At 37.8% G+C, this 16212-nt stretch overlaps 1 protein-coding gene across 1 annotated transcript in view; it reads left to right on the top strand.

Moving 5' to 3' along the window:
* The first annotated feature begins 34 nt into the window (after positions 1 to 34).
* ORC4 (origin recognition complex subunit 4) overlaps positions 35 to 16212 on the top strand; it is a 94197-nt gene continuing 78019 nt past the window's right edge. Inside the window, exon 1 of the mRNA XM_024744089.1 lies at positions 35 to 161. The gene's annotated coding sequence lies outside the window, so the exon portion shown is untranslated. The remainder of the gene's footprint in view (positions 162 to 16212) is intronic.

Below are 16212 nucleotides of genomic sequence, written 5' to 3'. Positions count from 1 at the left end.
GAGAGGCGGTGCCTGCGCAGGGCATGCCGGGAGTCTTGGTGTAACGTTGGCAGCAGCAGGTGAAGCGGAATAGGGAACGCGGCGAGAGGAGCAAGTGAAGGGATTCCTGCCTTCTCCAGAATCCTGCTCTGCCCTGATAAGGGCAGGCTTTTCCGTGAGAGGTAACATGGCGTAGGCAGGCCTCAGAACGAAAGCCGTGGGCGCCAGTGGCGAAAGGCGAATCGAAAAGGGGAGGACGGAAGGGTGTGGAGACTGGGAATGCGGGAAGGGGGGCAGGCTTGTCTAGGCCTGGCAGGCCAGAAACTAGGCGGGCTCCTTCCGTCTTGTGGCTTCCCTGTGAGCCAGCCGGCGACGAATGCTTGACGAGCGTCTGGCGTCCTGATGAGAGTAGATCTGTGGCAGGTGGTGACTACACCCCGGGGATGGTGAGGAATGTGATGGTCCAGGTGTAAGAGAGGAATGGGATCTCAGGAGCCTCATTAGATGACTCTGGTGACTGCTTCTTCAGCCCAGAGCGGGGCACCTGTCCAGGGAGAGAGACAAGCTGTGTGAATTTTGACAACTTCTGGCATTAGACGCAGTGTTTATATGGGGTGTGAGGACCTGCAGCCCTTACTTGGCTGACCTCCCTGGAATTCTGGAGAGGCTTTGGGGAGGGAGCAAGCTGGGAGTTCTTCAGTGGAACTTCCCTCCTTGTCTTGCCTTGCTGCCGCAACACAACGCCTGTGGCTGTTCTCAGAAGGGCATGTGAGATTGTGTAACCCTTGATAGTGTGTGTCGTGGTTGAGAGAGAAGGGACATCATCGAAGTTTGCCCTTTCTGTAGTGTAGATAACAGATTTTTTAAAAAGGTATTTTATGTGTCTTTGGTTATTAGCCTCGGATTTAGAGCCTTTGGTTTCTCAACTAGATGCTACTATTTTTGCTGGAAATAGTTTCCCTCATGTTAATTAAGAATATTTAAGAAAGGATTCATGGATTTTCATTAATAAAGTTTTTTTTTAGTAAAGTAGCACCGTTTCTTTTTCACATTCAGTCCATATAATCATAACGAAAGCCATTCTAGTCTTTCAATTATCTTCCATTGTAAAGGTGCTTTGAAAGATTATGACCCATATATAGTTTCTTTTAAGACCGAGAATCTGAAATTTCTCATGTTTATTGTGTTGATATTATTTAATTCTGGTGGTTCCTTTAGGGTACTCAGTTAAAGTTCCTACTTATTTCTCTTGTGTGTTTTGACAGTGGATTCTATTTATGCATCGAGTAGTGCTTTTACCACTTTCAGTGTGTGCAGTAATGTTGTCAAATGGAATAAAAACTAGACTCCTGTGCCTTAATGTTTTGTCTATATTGGAACCAAATGTTTGCCACTTTAGAACAGAAAAAAATTATAGCAGAGCCATAAAAGTGCCTTAGATAACAAGTTTTAAATCTTTTTTATGGCAAAATACTAAATGTGCAAAAAAGTGTACAGATCATAGATATGCAGTATAATGAATAGAAATAAAGTGAACAAAATGTGCAAAAATGCACAAATCGTAGATGTACAGTATAATGAATAATTATAAAGTGAACACTGTAATCACCACCAAAGTGAAGAATTAGAACATTGCTGACACCCTCTCCCCACCCCCCATTCATTCTTATTCATTCCTCTCTCCTCACCACACCCAAAGGTTAATTGGGATTGTCTGGATTTTTATGGTAATGATTTCCTACTTTTATTTCAAGTATTTTTTACCCACCTTTGTCAGCATTCCTAATCAATATACATTAATTTTGCCTGTTTTTTAACCTATGTGTAATTGAATTATGTTATGTATAGTTTTTCTCCCATGTTGAAATTTTTAATCCTGTTAACAGCTTTAGTTCACATATTTTCATTGTTGTATAGTAATGTTTATAGTATAGTAAGTGTAGTAAGTCTTTTTATGAATAAACCACAATTAATTTAACTAGTGTAGTATTGTGGACATTTGGATTGTGTCCAGTTTTTAGTGCTTAGAAATAATGCTTCTGTGAATTATCTTACACATGCATTTCATGTACATAGCATGCATTTCTGTAGAGTGTGGATTATGCCAAACTTTCCAAAGCGAATATATAAATTTAGACTCCCACCAACAATGTATGATAAATCCTTTTTTCTACAGTTTTCATAACAATTGATATTTTTTGTTTTTGCCGACCTGATGAAGGTAGCTTTAGGTTGTTGTTTTAATTTGCAGATCCTGGTTATTAATGGGGTTGAGCATTTTTTTCAAAAATTTATTGGTTATTTTAGAGGCAAATGTTGTGAGGCATTATGTTCCTGTAAATGTCTTTACTGTACCCTGTTAGTTTGACTGGATGTAGAATTCTAAATTGGTAATGTTTCTCTTCAGATTTGAGAAGGAACTCGTAGTGTTTGATATAAAGTTTGAAGCCATTCTTACTTTTAACACTGCACTTTACTTCTCCCCTATGGAAGCATCTACAACCTTTTTGTCTGAAACTTATAGAATCTTCTCTTTGTTTTACTCAGTGTTCTGAAATGTCACAGTAATGTGAGGTGACTTATGAGTCTATAGAAATCTACTTTGCTGTGCATTTCATGTATTCTTTCAGTCTGACAACCTGTATGCCTCAGCTCTGAGAAAGTTTCTGATACATTTTCTGTAATTTCCTTGCCTCTGTGTTTTTTGTAACTGCAATTAGATATTGTACTCCTGGACCTGTTTCTTTTCTCCCATTTTTCATCTTTTTCCAGTCTTTTGCTTTTCACTTTCTGGGAAATTTACTTGATTTTTCAAGCCTTGAAACTTGTTTCTCTTATCATATTTTTAATTTTGAATACCTTTTTTTGATCTTTGTATTTTTTTCCAAAGCATTCTGGTATTTTTTTTCTCTTTATGGATTTAAAGTTTTGTTTTGAGGTTTATTTCTCCCTGCGTGCTCTGTGTTTTCTAAGTTATTCTTTCTGTTGGTATATTTTAGTCTCATTTTAGAGGCTTTCCTCAGCTCTGTTGTGATCCTTGATTCTGTGTTCAAATTTATGTAAGGGGCATTGGAAACCTATTTCATGTCTCTCTTAACTTAGCTAGGGTTTGCTAGCTATTGATGGTTCTCACTGTGGAAAGATTTGGCTGGGACATATTTCGGGGGGAAAACCCTGATATCAATTTCTTTAGGTATTTGGAAGCTTTTTCTCTTGGGCCAGTAAGAGTCCAACAAGAAGGATTTTCCAGTCTTCTGCCTATAAGTCAGTGGTTCTCAGCTGTGGCAATAAGATCTCCCCAGGGGTCATTTGGCAATGCCTAAGAGACACATTTGATTATTAAGAATAGGTTCCTACTGAAAACAGGTGGGTAGATGCTGCAGGTGCTGTTGAAAATCCTACGATGCACAGGGGCAGCCACCCACAACAGTTATACAGTTCAAAATGTCAGTACTGCCTATCATGAGAAATCCTGCTCCAGGGTATAAGCCTGATTTCCAGTGCTCTGAGAACCAGGTGAAAGCAGAGCTCAGGAATCTCAACATTCTCTCTCTCCCTCTCTCTCTCTCTCTCCCTCTCTCTCTTTATATATATATATATATTTATTTATTTTTATATTTATATATATTTATTTATTTTTATTTATTTATATATAGATAGATAGATATTCCTGCCCTAGGCAGGAATAAGCAAATATTATTTCCATATGACAAGTCTTTAGCTATTATTTGAAATGCTTTCTTTGTAGTGAAACTATAGTCACAAAACATCAGCAGAGGACTGTGTATCTGAATATATCTTTGTGGGGTTGTGTTATTTTTAACCACAAATTGGCCACAAATTGTTTAAAGAAATTGAAAATATTTTTGCGTTGAATGGTTTAGGAATGAACATATAATAGTCTACTAATTCTGTTTTGGGGAATGTGTTTCTGCTGTTAAAATCTAAAATGTTCCCCCAACAATCCTTTATTCACCTTAGGTCTGTGGTTTCTAGTGGAGGTGGGACGGCCTCCTACGGGGTGTTTGTGGGGCATTTCTGGTCCCAAGGACGGCAGCCAGTCCCAGAGAGGGCAGGGGCCAGGATAGACTGCCTGCAGTGCTTGGGGTGGTCCATCATGAGGAAGAATGGCTCTGTGCCCCCACGTGCCTTTCCCACGTCTCCCAGGATGTTTACATGGGTTTAAAAAAAAAAGAACATTATGATTTGAGCCTAGTACTCCATTTTTAAAATAAACACATAGTATTTTTGCAGGGTTTTAACGTACACTGAAATTTTCCACAAATGCAATTACTGAGTAATTTGAGGGAAAGTAGTACTTTGTTTTGTTGGGAACTTTACCAAGAGCTGTTCATCATTTTGGCAACGCCCTTATGGTATCTGAGCTGCTGGTAGGGCACGCCTGTATCCATCTTCGTTTGTAGCTATGGCATGCAAATATATAACAAAGGGAATTGAGGATTCATTATAGACCCGCTTTGTGTTCTGATGGAGTGGAATAGAGGTTCTGTTTAATTTTAACCATTTTAGCACTGCAGGTCTTTTGGAGATGGCTTTGTCAATGAATTCTAGCCGAAATTAAAATACTGGTTATTAAGTGACCTTGATGTTCTGTGTTCATCTTATTTGAACAGAATTGGCTGATGAGTCTGGATAGCTTTGTATATTTTACTAATGCTTTAATGGGAAAATAAAATGTGAGTTGACCATTATAAACTAGGAGGTAGATGAAGTATGGAACAGACAGTTGTTCCCCATCCTTTTATTTCAATTTGTTTCCCCCTTTTCAGTCCCAATCTGCCTTAAATGCTTATCTTCAAGCAAGCATTTGTTGGGGTTGTTAGTTTTTCCTAATTTTTTTCTCCTTAATCTCACATTCTTCTCTGTCTCCCTCCTCACCTCCATAAAAACACAACAAAATCTTAGTCTTTTATATTTTATACTGCTTCCTTGATTAATATTGGAATTGAAATTTAGTATGACATTTTGACTGAAAGGTTGGAGTCAGACTTGGCAAGATTAAAATTCTAAGTGTGTTAGCTTTTCTTTTGGCACACATATGCACATTTTCACATTTCCTTAGGGCTTTCATCTTTCTGCAATTTAAAAAATATACATATTTTTATGTAGATGACCCAGAAATGTCAACTTATATTGTTCTCAACACAATCATTTCTAGTCCGGTATATGTCTGGGTCAACTTACTTTATAATGAGTAAATACCAAAAATATTTTCTCTAAAAGTTGGGTGGTTTGTATCATGTCCAGTTGTGTTATAGCACCACTCTGATGCAATGTCTCATGGGCCTAATGTATTTAAAATTTTATGTTGAAATAAGTTTTATATATGTGACATACATTTTAAAAGTTTTTTACTGTCACAGTTAGCACTGATTATTCTGTACACTCAAATTATAAGATACATTATTTAATTTAAATACACAAGATAATTATTTTATAAGTTACCAAAAAGTAATATACATTCAGTGTAAAAATGATCAGAAAAAAAGAAAATTACCTATAATCCCTACACCTATAAATCTGTTAAGATGTTGATATATGTAATTTTAGTGTTTTTTACCTATGTTTTTGTACATTTATTAACAAAGCTGGATCATAAAATTTTGTTGTATTCTTTTAAAGGAAATAACATGTAGCTAGCATCTTTCCAATGTATTAAGTACTTGTATAAAATAATATGATGCTTATTTGCTTTATATTGCAGATATCTGCCAGCCTCTGTGAGCTATATTCCTGAATAATGCCATTGTCAGTGTTGACAAGAGAAAATAAAATATAAAAAATTTTCTCATTCCCTATATAAATGTTCTTCAAGCATCTGATTTCTTTAAAAACAACAACAAACAGATGAATTAATTTTAAAGTAGTTTTAAAGTAGCTAACATTCCCCTTGAATTACCGTCCATTGTTTTACAAATATTTCTGTAGGGTCACAATCTGCTAAAGCAGATTTTGCCCATACATTTTATTTTTTTACTTCATTTTATAGATTGTCTGTCTTACTGACTTGAACTGATTATCTTTTGTGCTTACATTTCATTTTCACAAATCTTCTATAAGCTTGTATTCCTACCTGGTGTTTTCACAAATTGTGCCTTTGATTGTGCCTTTTTTTTTTTCTTTGAAATTTTTTAATGGATGTGGGGTTTTTTCCATTTGTTTGTTTTCCAGAAAAATTGAATGTATAGTACAATGAATTGCTATATATCCACACTCACCCAGTTCCTCTTACTATTAACCTAGTTTCCCTTATTAACATTTTGCCTTAGTGTGGTACATTTGTTGCAATTGATGAACCAGTATTGATGCATTATTTTAATCAAAGTGTATAGTTTACATTAAGGTTCACTCTTTGAATTGAACATTATGGGTTTTGACAAATGTATAATGACATATATCCACAATGACAGCATCATACAGAATAGTTTAACTGCTCCAAAGTCCCCTATGCTCTATGTTCCCATGCATGCCTTGAACTCTTGGCAACCACTGATTTTTCATTATCTCCATAGTTTTGCTTTTTCCAAATTGTCATATGGTTAGAATCATACAGTGTGTGCCCTTTTCAGATTTGCTTTTTCCCTTAGCAATATGCCTGTAAGTTTCCTCCATTTCTCTTCATGGCTTGATAGCTCATTTCTTTTTAGCGCTGAATATTTCATCTTATGGATGTATCACAGTTTGTTTATCCATATACCTACTGAAGGGCACCTTGGTTGCTTCGAAGTTTTGGCAATTATGAATGAAGTTGTCATAAACATTCAGGTGCAGGTCTTTGTGTGGACGTAAGTCTTCAGTTCACTTGGGTAAATACCAAGGTGCATGATTGCTGGATTATGTGTAAGAGTACATTTAGTTTTGTAAGAAACTGCTCACCTGTCTACCAAAGTCCGTATACTTACCATTTTGCACTCCAGTCAGCAATAAATCAGAGTTGTAATTACTCCATGTCCTCATCAGCACTGGTCTTGTCATTGTTTTGGATTTAGCCATTCTAATGGTTATAGATTGTTGTTTTAATGTGCAATTCCCTAGTGATACATGGTATTGAACTTTTTTGTGTGTGTGTGGTACACGGGCCTCTCACTGTTGTGGCCTCTCCCGTTGGGGAGCACAGGCTCTGGACGCGCAGGCTCAGCGGCCATGGCTCACGGGCCCAGCCGCTCCTCAGCATGTGGGATCTTCCCGGAGCGGGGCACGAACCCGTGTCCCCTGCATCGGCAGGCGGACTCTCAACCACTGCGCCACCAGGGAGGCCCCTGAACATCTTTTCTTATGCTCATTTGCAATCTGTATGTCTTATTTGTTGAGTTTCGTGTCCAGATCTTTTGTACATTTTTAAGCTGGATTGCTTATTTTCTTATAGTTGAGTTTTAAGAGTCCTTCGTATATTTTGGATACCAATCTTTTATCAGATATGTGTTTTGCAAATATTTTTTCTCAGTCTGTGGCTTGTCTTCATTCTCTTAATGGTGTCTTGCAGAACAGAAAATTTTCCTTTAAATAAAGTCCATTTTATCACATTTTCTTTCATGGTTCATACTTTTGGTGTTGTATCCAAAAATTCATTGCCAAACCCAAGGGCACCTACATTTTTCCTATGTTCCTTTTTAGAAGTCTTATAGTTTTGTGTTTTACATATAGGTCTCTGATCCATTTTGCATGAAAAGTATAAGGTGTATGTCAACTCATTTTTTTTGCCTGCCGGTGTCTTGTTCCCACACCATTTGTTGAGAAGCGGAGAAAGACTTCTTTCTCTTTTGAATTGCTTTTGCTTCTTTGTCACAAATTAGTTGACTGTATTTATGTGGGTCTATATCTGAGCTCTCTACTCTGTTCCATTGATTTGTTTTTCTGTTCTTTCCCCATTACCACACTGTATTATTATCTGTTACCTTAATAGTAAGTCTTGAAGTGGGGTAGTTTCTGACCTCCAGCTTTGTTCCTGTTCAGTATTGTATTGGCTGTTCTGTCTTCTGCCTTTTCATGTAAACTTTAAAATAACTTAACTATAATTTTGATTGGGATTGCATTGAATCTGTAAGTCAGGATTGGAAGAACTGACATCTTAACATTATTGAGTCTTCCTATCCATATACATGGAATATCTCTCCATTTATTTAGATCCTCTTTGATTTCTTTCACCATAGTTTTATAGTTACCTCATATAGATCTTATACATATTTATAAAACCTGCACCCTTGCTTCAATACCTTATTGATTCCAATAGTACCTATTGTGTGTGTAGATTCTTTGGGATTTTCTACATACACGGTCATGCCATCTGCAAACAGACATTTTTACTCTTTCCTTCCTGTGTACCTTTTCTTTTCTTGTCTTACTGTATGATGTTGACTAACAGTGGTGATTCTTACATTTTTCTTGATCTTAGTAGGAAAGCATCTAGTTTCTTAGTATTAAAAATCATGTTAGCTGTAGAGTTTTTTAGTTTTTTTTTTTTTTTTTTTACCGAGTTAAAAAGGTCCCTTATAGTCCTAGTTTGCTGAAATTCTTTATCATGAGTGGATGTTGGATTTTGTCAAATGCTTTTTCTGCAAAGAAGAGATTTCTTCTTTATCCTGTTGATGTTGTAAATTACATTAATTGCTTTAGGAATGTTGAATTAACTTTGCATACCTGGAATAAATCCCACTTACTCTTTGTGTATAATTATTTTTATGTGTTTTTATTTCTGTGTGTTTATCATAGAAACTTTGGAAAGCCAATAAGGAATCACACAGATAAGAATCGTGGTGCAGAATGGAATAAGAGGCTCTATCCTTGCAATATCTTTTATTTTCAAATTGAAGTATAGTTGGTTTACAACATTGTGTTAGTTTCTGGTGTACCGCAAAATGATTCAGATATACATATATATACATATTCTTTTCCATTTATTACAGGATATTGAATTGAATATTGAATACAGTTGAATACAGTTCCCTGTGTGATACAGTAGGACCTCATTGTTTATCTGTTTATCTGTATCATTGTTTATATTGTTTATCTACCTCATATAGATCTTATACATATTTTGTTAGATTTATACATACATTTTTTGTGGGGCTTTTTTTTTGATACTAATGTAAATGGTATTATATTTATAATTCCGAATTCCAGTTGTTCGTAACTGGCATAGGAAAGCAATTGACATTTTATATACATATTCTTTTCCATTTATTACAGGATATTGAATTGAATATTGAATACAGTTGAATACAGTTCCCTGTGTGATACAGTAGGACCTCATTGTTTATCTGTTTATCTGTATCATTGTTTATATTGTTTATCAGTTTATATCTGCTAATCCCAAACTCCTAATTTATCCCCCCCTCCCCTTTCCTTTTGGTAACCATAAGTTTGTTTTCTATGTCTGTGAGTCTATTTCTGTTTTGTAAATAAGTTCATTTGTATCATTTTTTTAGAATCTACATATAAGTGATATCATATGATATTTGTCTGTTTTGTCTGATTTACTTCACCTAGTATGGTAATCTCTAGGTGCATTCATGTTGCTGAAAATGGCATTATTTCATTCTTTTTTATGGCTAAATAGTATTCCTGTGTGTGTGTGTGTGTGTGTGTGTGTGTGTGTGTACATACATACACTATATTTTCTCCATTGTGTATTCATGCCTCCTTTGTCATAAATTGACCATAGGTGCATGGGTTTATTTCTGGGCTTTCTATCCTGTTCCATTTATCTATTGTCTCTTTTTGTGCCAGGACTGTACTGTTTTGATTACTGTAGCTTTGTAGTATAGTCTGAAGCCAGGGAGCATGACTCTTCTAACTCCGTTCTTTTTTCTCAAGATTGTTTTGGCTATTTGGGGGCTTTTGTATCGCCATACAAAGTTTAAAATTATTTGTTCTACTTCTGTGAAAAATACCATTGATAATTCCATAGGGATTGCACTTAATCTGTACCTTGCCTTGGGCAGTATGGTCATTTTAACAATATTGATTCTTCCAATACAAGAACACGGTATATCTTTCCATCTGTTTGTGTCATCTTCAATTTCTTTCATCAGAGTCTTTGTAGTTGTGGTATTACAAGTCTTTTGCCTCCTTAGGTAGGTTTATTCCTAGATATTTTATTCTTTTTGATGCGATGATAAATGGGATTGTTTTCATTTTATTGACGTAAAATTGCTTGTAATAGTCTCTTAGGGTCTTTTCTATTTCTGTGGTGCCAGTGGTAACTTTTTTTATTTCTGAATTTATTGATTTAGGCCCTTATTTTCTTGATGAGGCTGGGTAAATGTTTATCAATTTTGTTTATCTTCTCAAACAACCAGTTTATTTATTTATTTTTTTTTTTTTAGAGAACGCATCTTTATTTTATTTTATTTTATTTTTTTGCGGTACACGGGCCTCTCACTGTTGTGGCCTCTCCCGTTGTGGAGCACAGGCTCCGGACGTGCAGGCTTAGCGGCCATGGCTCACGGGCCCAGCCGCTCAGCGGCATGTGGGATCCTCCCGGACCGGGGCACAAACCCGTGTCCCCTGCATCGGCAGGCGGACTCTCAACCACTGTGCCACCATGGAAGCCCACAACCAGCTTTTAATTTCATTGATCTTTTCTATTTTTTTAGTCTCTATTTCATTGATTTCTCCTCTGATGTTTATGATTTCCTTGTACTAACTTTGGAATTTGTTCTTCTTTATCTAGTTTCTTTAGGTGTAAAGTTATGTTGTTTATTTGACATTTTTCTTGTTTACCAAGGTAAGCTTGTATTGCTATAAACTTCCCTCTTAGAACTGCTTTTGCTGCATTGCATAAGTTTGGATCTTTGTGTATTCATTTTTATTTTTATCTAGGTATTTCTTGATGTCTTCTTTGTCTTCTTCAGTGATCCGTTGGTTGTTTAGTGGCATATTGTTTAGCCTCCATGTGTTTATTTATTTATTTTTTTCATGTGTTTATTTTTTGCAGTTTTTTTTCTTGTAGTTGATTTCTAGTCTCATAGCATTGTGATCAGAAAAGATGCTTGATATGATTTCAGTTTTCTTAAATTTACCAAGGCTTGTTCTGTGGCATAGCATGTGATCTGTCTAGGACAATGTTCTATGTGCAGTTGCAAAGCATGTATTCTGCTTTTGGATGGGATGCTGTCTATATATTAATTGAGTCCATTTGGTTGAATGTGTTATTCAAGGCCTGTGTTTCTTTATTGATTTTCTATCTGGATGATGTGTCCATTGATGTAAGCAAGGTGTTAAAGTCCTCTACTATTACTATGTTACTGTTCATTTCTCCTTTTATGTTAATATTTACCTTATTTATTGAGGTTCTCCTATGTTGGGTGCGTATATATTTACAATTATTAGGTTTTGGATTGATCCCTTGATCATTATGTAGTGTTCTTCTTTGTCTCTTGTAACAGTCTTTATTTTAGTTTTTTTTTTTTGCGGTACGCGGGCCTCTCACTGTTGTGGCCTCTCCCGTCGCGGAACACAGGCTCTGGACGCGCAGGCCCAGCGGCCACGGCCCACGGGCCCAGCTGCCCCGCTGCACGTGGGATCCTCCTAGACCGGGGCACGGACCCGCGTCTGCTGCATCGGCAGGCGGACTCCCAACCACTGTGCCACCAGGGAAGCCCTATTTTAGTTTTAACGTCTATTTTGTCTGATATAAGTATTGCTACTCCGACTTCCTTTTGATTTCCGTTTGCATGGAATACTTTTTTCATCCCCTCACTTTCATTCTTTATGTGTCTCTAGATGTGAAATGAGTCTTTCGTAGGCAGCATATACATGCATCTTGTTTTTGTATCCATTCAGCCACTCTGTCTTTTGCTTGGAGTGTTTAGTCCGTTTACATTTAAGGTAATTATAGATATGTATGCTCTTATTGCCATTTTGTTAACTGTTTTGGATTTGTTATAGGTCTTTTGTTCCCCCTTCTTTTGTTCTCTCGTGACTTGATGACTATCTTTAGTGTTATGTGTGGATTCCTTTTTCTTTTTTTGTGTGTATATTGTAGATTTTTGGTTTGAGATTACCGTGAGGTTTTTGTCTAACACCGTGTATATATATGTGTATGTATGTATATATGATTGTTTTAAGTTGTTGACCTCCTCAAGTCCATTTTAAAACCCTGCCTTTGTACTCTCTTTCCTTCACGTATGCTGTTTTTGATACTGTATTTTACATCTAATTGTTCTGTATATATATCCCTTAACTGTTTATTGTGAATATGGATGTTTCTACTACTTTTGTCTTTTGAACTCCCTACTAGCTTTGTGTGTGGATGATTTTCTATCTTTACTGTATGTATGCCTTTCCCAGTGAGCTATTTCATTTCATAGTTTTCTTGTTTCTAGTTGTGGCCTTTTCTTTTTGCCTAGAGAAGTTCCTTTAACATTTGTTGTAAAACTGGTGGTGCTGAATTCTTTTAGCTTTTGCTTTTGCTTTTCTGTAAAGCTTTTAATTTCTCCATCAAATGGAATGAGAGACTTGCTGGGTAGAGTGTTCTTAGTTGTAGGTTTTTCTTTTTCATCACTTTGAATTTATCATGCCTTCTGGCCTGCCAAGTGTCTGCTGAAAAATCAGCTGATAGCCATATGGGAATTTCTTTGTATATTATTTGTTGCTTTTCCCTCGTTGCTTTTAATATTTTCTCTTTATATATATATATATTTTTAGTATGTATTTATTTGTTTGGCTGCATCACGTCTTAGTTGCAGCATGTGGGATCTTCGTTGCTGTGTGTGGAATCTTTAGTTGTGGCATGCAGGATCTTTAGTTGCAGCATGAGAACTCTTAGTTGTGGCATGTGGGATCTATTTCCCTGACCAAGGATCGAACCTGGGCCCCCTGCATTGGGAGCATGGAGTCTTAGCCACTGGACCACCAAGGAAGTTCCTATTCTCTCTTTCTTTTTTCTTTTTTCCTATTCTCTCTTTATCTTTAATTTTTGTCATTTTGTTTACAATGTATCTTGGTATGTTCTTCTTAGAGTTAATCCTGTATGGGAGTCTGTGCTACTTGGACTTGGGTGACTGTTTCCTTTCCCAGGTTAGGGAAATTTTCAGCTATTATCTCTTAAAATATTTTCTCAGGCCCTTTCTCTCTTTCTTCTCATTCTGGGACACCTATACTGCGAATACTAGTGCACTTGATGTTGTCGCAGAGGTATCTTAAACTGTCCTCGTTTCGTTTCTTTTTTTTTTGTTGTTAAGCAGCAGTGATTTCCACTACTCTGTCTTCCAGCTCACTGATCCGTTCCTGTGTATCATTTAGTCTGCTGTTGATTTCTTCTAATGTATTTTTCATTTTAGTTATTGTATTTTTCATCTCTGGTTGTTCTTTATGTTTTCTAACTTTTTGTTAAAAACTTCTAACTTCTCGCTGTGTGCCTCTGTTCTTCTCCCGAGTTTTTCATCTTTACGATCATTACTCTGAATTCTTTCTCAGTTATATTGTCTGTCTCCACTTCACTTAGTTATTTTTCTGGGGTTTTATCTTATTCCCTGCATCTGGAACATATTTTTCTGCTGCCTCATTTTTCTGAGTTGCTTTTTGTATTTTTATGTGTGTGTCAGGTTGTTATGTTTTTTAATCTTGGAAAAGTGGCCTTCTGTAGGAGACATCCTATGTCTCCCAGCAGTGTACTCCCCTTTCATCACCCAAGCTATATGCTCTAGGGTTTTCCCCTAAGAGGGCTGCGTGGGTCCTTCTGTTGTGGCAGGTTGACTATGTAGGTGGTCTGGTAGGCTCGGTTGCCCCCTAGTCCGGTTGGGTGCCACACTCTACCTTGTTTGGATGCTGCTGGCTGCTGTTTAGTGGGACCTGGTCACAAGGTGGCTGGTTGAAGAACCCTAGGGAACCCCAGGGCTAGTACTGGCTCTGCTGGGTAAAATCAGGGTCCCCAAGACTCTGGGACTGTTGTCCACCCCCTGGGAGGTGGAGCCAGATCTGAGGTTAGTGCTAGACTACTGGCAGGTAGAGCTGGTTCCTGGAATCTGGCTGCAGGCCCTGAGGTCCAGAGCTCATTTCAGGTCGTTGTTTGGGGGTTGGGAGGGTGTTCCTGACACAGTTGAGTATGGAGTCTGGGGTGTCCCAAAGCTTCCATTCGCCTGCTAGTGGACAGGACCAGGGCCCAGCTGGTCCCAGGGTAGGGTCTGGCCTGCTGTGGGTGGCCTGTGTCCACAGGCTTCAGGATTGTAGTTTTCTGGTGTCTACTCCCTGGTGGGTAAATCTGGTCCAGAGGCTAGGGCAGGCTTCCTGGAAAGGAAAAGGGAAAGGCCATGCCTGCCCATTAGTGGGTGGAGCTGTGTCTTGGCCCTCTGGCGGGCAGGGCTGTGTCTAGAGAGTTGTCTACGGGCAGCTGTGGGCTCAGGAAGTCTTTAGGCATCCTGTCTGCTGATGGGGGGGTTGCATCCCCCGCCCAGTTAGTTGTTTGGCCTGAGGCGGTCCATCACTACAGGCTGTTGGGTGAGGCCAGGTGTTGGTGCTAATGAGTGAACAAGGCAGCTGCTGGCATCTTGTTCATATGGTTAAATGTTCCCAAATATGTCAGCCACCAGTGTTTGTGTCCCGGGGTGAGCTGCAGCCGCCTCTCCGGGAGACTCTTCAAGACCAGTAAGTAGGTCTGGCCCTGGCTGCTATCAAATTACTGCTTTTGTGCTGAATCCCAGTGCACATTTGTGTGCCCCTTTCAAGAGTGAAATCTCTATTTTTCCTAGCCCTGTGGGGCTCCTGCAGTTAAGCCTTCTTGCCTTCAAAGCCAAATGCTCTTGGGACTCATCTTCCTGGTGCTGGAGCCCCTGGGCTGGGGAGCCTGACATGGGGCCTAGAGCTCTCATACCTGTGGGAGAACCTGTGCATTATAATTATTCTCTATTTTGTGGGTCACTGACCTTGGGGGAATGGGATTTGATTATATCACAAGTCTGCCCTTCCTACCCATCTTACTATGGTTCCTTCTTTATGTTTTTAGCTGTAGAAGATACTTTTTGGCAGGTTCCAGTCTTTTTCATCCATGATTCTGCAGATAGTGTGATTTTGGTGTTCTCGTGAGAGGAGGTGAGCTCATGGTCTTTCTACTCTGCCATCTTGGCTGCTCTCTTCTCCAAGTTCTTTCACATTCAAGATGGCATTCTGGAATGGCACTGCTTTTAAAACCCATAGTGGACACTAGGCTGTCAGGGCTTTCACTGCAGAGCTTGGACGGCAGACTGGTCTTGCCAGAGCTCATGAGGCCTGTGCAGTATGCAAGCGGTAGTCCCCTGCAGCAGAGTGCTCTAAAACACAGATATTCCATGTATAGAAATGCCTCAGTTATCCAGTGTTCAGACATCCAGCAGCCTAAAGCATCTGGAATGGCTACAAACCCGCAAAAAAAAAAAAAAAAGCAGCACTGTCATTCATAATTTTTGATTTTTGATTTTTCTTGTTTGACTTTTAATCTCTGTATTGTAGGATTTTCTAGTTATCTTTTTATTATTTATTCCTAGTTTAATTCCATTATGGTATTAGAGCATACTTTAATATGATTTCAAGTCTTCCAGATTTTAGGTGTGTTTTATGGCCCAGAATGTGGTCTATCTTGGTAAATGTGACATGTGAACTTGAGAAGAATGTGTATTACCTTATTGGAGAGTTAATTCCTTTATCAATATGTAATGCCCTCTTTATTCCCAATACTACTACTTGCTCTGAAATTTGCTGTGTGAAATTAACATAGCTACTTAAACTTTCTTTGGATTAGTGTATGTCTTCTTCCATTTCTGTACTTTAATGTGTGTCATTTTTAAAGTCAGTTTCTTATAGAGAACATAAAGTTGTGGTTTGTTTTTTTAATTACTCTGTTTTTAATTGGTCTATTTATTTAGACCATTGACATTTAAAGTCATTACTGACATAATAGATTTATATCTACTACATTTATTACCGTTTTCTTTTGTTTCGTTGTTCTTTGTTTCTTTTTTGTCCTCTACTCTTTTTTTTTTTTTTTTTTTTTCTTCCCCTGCCTTCTCTGGTTTTAACCAGGCATTTTATATTTGGGTTCTTTTCCTCTTTCAGGCTATAAATTATACTTTTTAAAAACTTCTTTTAGTGGTTGCTGTAGTATTTGTAGTATACACTTATAAGCAATGCAAGTCCACTTTCAAATAACACTATACCATTTATCGGGTAGTACAAGTATCGTATAACAGTATTTCCAGTTCCTCCTATCCCTTGTAACATTTTCTCTCATCACTTCTA

Source organism: Neophocaena asiaeorientalis, unplaced genomic scaffold (assembly GCF_003031525.2).
Source record: "Neophocaena asiaeorientalis asiaeorientalis breed wild unplaced genomic scaffold, Neophocaena_asiaeorientalis_V1.1 scaffold11, whole genome shotgun sequence".
Classification (NCBI taxonomy): domain Eukaryota; kingdom Metazoa; phylum Chordata; class Mammalia; order Artiodactyla; family Phocoenidae; genus Neophocaena; species Neophocaena asiaeorientalis.
The sequence above is the reverse complement of the archived record's forward strand: the minus strand, read 5'-3'. Positions and strand labels throughout refer to the sequence as shown.